The sequence below is a fragment of the Triticum aestivum genome, chromosome 4A (assembly GCF_018294505.1).
Source record: "Triticum aestivum cultivar Chinese Spring chromosome 4A, IWGSC CS RefSeq v2.1, whole genome shotgun sequence".
NCBI classification, from domain to species: domain Eukaryota; kingdom Viridiplantae; phylum Streptophyta; class Magnoliopsida; order Poales; family Poaceae; genus Triticum; species Triticum aestivum.
The window spans coordinates 591,939,288-591,945,348 of record NC_057803.1 but is presented as its reverse complement, the minus strand read 5'-3'; positions in this window follow the sequence as shown (position 1 = coordinate 591,945,348).

Genomic DNA, 6,061 nt, shown 5'->3' with positions numbered 1-6,061 from the left:
CACTCATTAGCAACAGTGTTATTCTCCAACTTTTGTACTCCTTCCGTTCTGAATTACTTGTCGCAAGTATCGATGTATCTATATGTATCTTAGTTCTAAATACATCCATTTTTGCGACGAGTAATTTGGAACGGAGGGAGTAGGAGGCTAGGAGGTAAATTTGTTTTTCTTTGATTCTGTTCAACACCAGTATATATGTGGACCTAACAATTTTTTATTTTTTTACTTTTGAAATCACAAGGAGCAGACACACACCGTTGCAAAGACAATCAATGGCGCTGGTGGTGGCCTGAGGAACCAGTTACTATGAGTCTCTGACTATTGATTGATTATGTCGGAGGGATGGTTAAAATAAAGAGATGCGACGAAAACTTGAAAGGTGGAGGGATGGCGATGGTGGTGTCCATATGCACATAGGGCCCACAAGACGTTCCCACCTGCAGCACGCAGCCAACTCTTTTCTGCCCACTATTGCCTCAGGTATTTGCATTTATAAGAGATATATGACTACATAGGATAGGAACACGTGTGCAGGCTTAACAACACTCATCAGAATTATCAAACCACCCTCTAAACTTGGAATTAGGGAGTGATAAACAACAGATGTGATGCTGTCCTGTCCTACTCCTTCCAACACCTTTAGGCTCATCAGTTAATTCCATCTTTTACTCCATAATTTTACAGTAATTACTACCCATTGAGAAGAGCATATATGCAACCTATGAAATTTATTAGAGCATCTACAGCCGGAAGAGGTTTTGTAGCACTGGGGTGCTCCAGCCCCTATATGAATGTTAAGTTGAAAAAAATACCAAGAAAAGAAAAGGGGATTTAGGGATATCAAACTTGGGTCTCCAATCTACTTTCGTGTGAAATTTCATGAAAAGAATACCAGAAAACATATTTGTGGCAAAAAAGACGAAAAATTGCTATGTATAGAAGAAGCTGTTTGGATGGATTTTAGTCCGAGCTGTATTTCCTTAAACAGAGTCCCACGTGTCTGTTGGGTTAATGTTCAACCGAGCTAGTATAACAATCGGAGGCATGAGGCGCACCACATGCCCGGTCCATACTCCCGCAAACATCCTCTAACTTTGCATTCGGTTTATGGGAATTCGGACACGCAAACGCATCCGACATTTTACACCGCTTTGGATAGTAAAAAAACGTCCCGATGCGTCCGTTCAAACGGTTGCGGGTGTTTTATGGCACCGCCATGGAGATTCCCTAAGAGCATCTACAGCCGGGTGCCCCAAACCAGCTTCTAACGCCCGGGCGGACAAGCCGGTTACTGATCGGCCACGAAATTTCGACCCAGACGGGCGCCTTAAACGAGCCTCAAACGCCCGGGCCAGTCCTGTCAGTTTTCTGTTTAAATAGTCTAAACGATCATCAACCGAAACTGGTAGTTTCTAGGGACAGATTAAGAAATTTTCGGTAGTTTTCGGTCAAAATTTTAAAAGTGGTAGTTCTGTGGGACGCCGACCCCTAAACTGGTAGTTTTTTTGTCAAACACTCCAGAAATTTTTGGTAGTTTTCGGTCAAACAACGTCATTCTAGTTTGAAAATTACGCGCAGATACAATAGCTTCTTAGATGTCGTCGGATATGAGATCCAATGGCTCTCGGATGCCCGTTTCACGGTAGCACCTAAGAGACGGTAGCACCAGATATTTTCGCCTCGATCTTACTGCATCCAACTGTACGTGTCAGGTTCATTCGAACCCTCACTGCCACTGCCTTCATCGTGAATGAGTCAAAGCAAAAATCAATCTTTTCATTTGCAGCTGCAATGAACTTTTCATGATGGTCTCGTATGAACCGTCCCTGGAGCGTGTCCACATCAAAACCTGCATCAATGTTTACCTTAACGTAGTCATATCTTTGTTTCAACCAAGCGGCTGATCTCACTTTGGCCTTAGGACTGTATGAGATAATATAGTTAGCTGCCAAACATCTCACTGCCATATTAATTTCAGTAGCATTTCGTGTTCCTTCTCTGTGTGTCAACTTACAGTGCTCATACCACAAGTAGCAGGCTGTCATCGGTGTCACCACTTTTTCTTTCAACTTTGGTAGCCCAAGCAAGCACTTGGACATCTTGCTCAGGAACGCACAACAGATGCTCCAAATTTACTTCACCTGCCTTGTCGACTAGCAAGGCCTTTTTGATGATCTCATCGATCCCAAGGAGCTTCCAAACCTCCACGTCAGCCTTGCATTCAAACAGTAGGTGTCTTGTTGTATTCGGGCCAAGTTGCACGCAGGGCGGCTCGGGTTTATCTTCAAATGTTTGTTCGTCAAAATAGCACGACAGAGTCCCACGTGCAACTTGGCTGGACAGGTTAAGTTCCAAACTGAGTCCCACGTGTCTGTTGGGTTAATGTTCAACAGAGCTAGTATAACAATCGGAGGCATGAGGCGCACCACGTGCCCGCTCCATCCTCCCGCAAACCTCCTCTAAATTTGCATTAGGTTTGCGTGAATTCCCAGATTTACGACGCCGTTTTGGACAGTAAAAAACGTCCAGATACGTGGAGATGCCCTTTGCTCGCCCCAGCCGCCTGCCCTGCCTTGCCTGTCAAACAAGCGCATGCAAAGTCTCAGGGCTGTGGACCTTTCTTGGCCACGCATGCATCGCAGCAACAACGACCAACGCTGTTCTAGATACATTCATTTCTGCGACGAGTAATTTGGAATGGAGGGAGTAGTACGAGAGTCCAAGTTCACCACCCATGCATGCCTCTTCTTCAGCGAACCAGTCACTTGAGACTTGACCTGCACACACACTTGATTCAGATTTTCAGGCATGCATGCGCGCACTGACGAGACGACGCATGAGTAAGCTGCACGTGGTGCATAGTGGATACGTACAGGTGGCGGTCGTGGCCCCAATTCTTTGACACCATGCATTCAGTTTTGTGCCCAGCTCGGACAAAGCTACACCAACCAGAGTTGACAATGCACATGTGTGCAGCGTCTGGTCCGGTGTGTGACGCAACAGCTGCGATTTGGGACTCGGCGAGGGGAGACCTTGCTGTGACTAGTAAGCGTGCACGTGCAACACACGTATAATTCAGAATTTTAATTTCTAAGCTCATAGTTTCAGTCCTCGTATATCTACAAGCATGATGTGCAATGATTTTTGTACTCATTGAGCTGACATCTTGATGATTTATCCTTTCTTGATACAACAAAATGTGTATCTCATCTTACTTCTATGGGGTATACTAAATCAGTACCAAACGCAAGCCCTACCTAGTGCGCACTATCCAAGCATCATGCACATACATGAACTGTCAAAAATCCGCATTTAGATAACATATAAAGGATCACAATAGTTGTTCACTATATCATATGCACATTGTCTTATATATTATGAGATGTAAGATGGTCAAGAAGGTTCAAAGGAATGCAATCAAACAATGTCAAGATGGTCGATCAAGAGTAAATAAAGTGCTAAAAATGTGAAGATCAAATATATCATAGGCTATTTCAAACAATTTAAAGAGGCAAACAAGATGTGTGAGAAACAAATTTACCAACGAAAATACCGTAGAATAGTTGCATGAACTTCAGGACCTCGATACACCACAAATTCAAAAATGTACAATGTGTTTTCCTCCTAACTCGCTCACCCATGCATTAAGGGCATGGAATGCATCCTTCCTACTTCTTTGGATACACAATAATTTACACAATGTAGAGTCAGCTATCCTCCTCACTCTCACCCAGGCATACAATCTGCAAAGCTTCAAATTTATCCTTCCCTGCTGCCATACATGAAACGATGTTCCCGATAGTTACCAACAGATAATATGTCCATACATTATATCACAAAGTAATAAAAAAAGATATTTAGCATATGAACTTGTTGAAGCATTAAATTTTGCATTAAATTTTATACAAGGAAACAGACTGCAAGAGTAGACGCGTATTTTCATGTCTTACATTAGTTACTTAATCATATCCCATAAAGTAACTATGCTGTAACAAGATGCTAACATTCATGTTTCTTCTATGCACATCTCGACTAATGTTCATTAAAAACAAAACATCAATAAGGTAAAACTGAAGGACACAATTTCAAGACCCTTTATTTTAATTTCCAATAGCATGCCAAACCTCACACATATATAACATTTCCAAGATAATATGTCACGTGAAATTGACAATTCTTCATGGAGATACAATCACAACATTAAATGTACATATACTAAAATATAGGTTACCAAATACAACCGGACATGTCAAATAAATATGCGGAATCAAATCACATGCTTGCAAAGAGGATGACAAAGCAACATGAGTAAAAACTAATCGGATTATACATTGGAATCGCAACTGGAACCTACTTGTATTTAAGTTATGAAAATTGTGAACTATGTATCATGAAAAAATTTCATTCTACAGAGGGGTTCAAACCGTGTTCTCCTATCCACCCCTTTGTTCAAAGAAAGATACCTAATTGGAAATTATTGAGCTGATCTCATACCTGAAGCGTGAATGCCAACTATCATTGCATTCATTTCAGTCTCAATGCATGGATGTTCAAAGACATTTGATACACCAGAACAAAAGATTGTCCCATTCATAAATTTTCATGAATGCAGGCAGTGGCGGAGCCAGGAATTTGCACCTTGGTATTCATCGTAAAATAAAGTTATGCAATGCAATTGAAATATATCATCAAATGTACAAAAGGCAAAGAGTCAATGATCACATATCCATAATAGTAATCAAATAGCATTATGGTAATATCTCTAACAGTTAATTTTTATTTTTTTTCAAAAGGAGGCATAAGCTTCGCCATATCGATTAACTGAGAAGATAACAGAGTTTGTGTTAAAATAGACACACTTATAACCAAAAAGTTACTCTTTCATGTTATTGTCCCTAATTTTTTGGCACCCGCAGTGACCCAAACGCTTTGCCTTATTTTTGATTGTGCTAAGAACAATAGGCGGAGGGGTGCTCCTGTGACCAAAAAGTGTTCTATTTGTTTCAAATCATCGAACACACAAGCATTGTGACTTTGTGAGAGATGCCATGGATTTTCTATGATTTTGAAAACAAAAAAACTATGATTTTGAAACGGAAGCATAAGCTTTGCCTCACCGGTTAATCAAACAAAAACCAGGATTTTGAGAACTGAGAAATAGCAAAGGAAATGTACAAAATCTAAGTTTTTGTTTTCACGCAGAGTAGCAGTGTAGTACAATGCTTTGATCAAGAGAATTAGGCAAGACTCGTTCTGAATCAAAGTAGCAGCCATGTTTGGTGTTCGGTGCAAGTGTATATGGGGAGATGATGGCATGGACGCTATTTATTGATTTCCATCTTACAGACATCATTTAATGGCAACCGAATCCGTATATAACCCTGCATGAGTTACTACCTCAGTTATGCTGTATTATACTCCCTCCGTTCCAAATTACTCATCGTGGTTTTAGTTCAAACCACGGTGAGTAAAACCACGATGAGAAATTTGGAACGGAGGGAGTAATATAGTTGATTAGAATGACTAAGCCACCAAGAGTATATGAAATGGACATGGTTGTACGAAATTTATACATGAGCTATACTCTGTTCCCAGAGTTGCAATCAATTAGGTTGAGATGGAACAAAGCCAAATGAGATGCCTGGTGTGGAATTTTCTAGCTGAGAGCCAATCAGTACGGCATCTACTTCCATGTTAGGAGGTACGTACAGTATGCAGTTTTATGTATGATTTGGGCATACCATTTTGCAGTGGTGCTGAAGCTTTCCTGGCAGATTTGACAATTAGCCTCACCAATCAAGTTCTTAATTTGTATCATTGAAGAAAAATGAAGGCATGTTACAATGTTGAATGGATAGATAACCATCTAGTATAAACCAACTAACAGTAAAAATACGTGAAGATGGTACTATCATCCGACATTCAGCGCTGCTCCCATGACTGCAGAATAGGCAGGAAAAGACCGTATCGCATTTGTGCATCCGGTTCCTAGGGGGTGGCTTAGCGGCCGCCTTTATCTTCGCCATGGTTCGACTTCTCTCCTTCGTACAAAATCTACAAA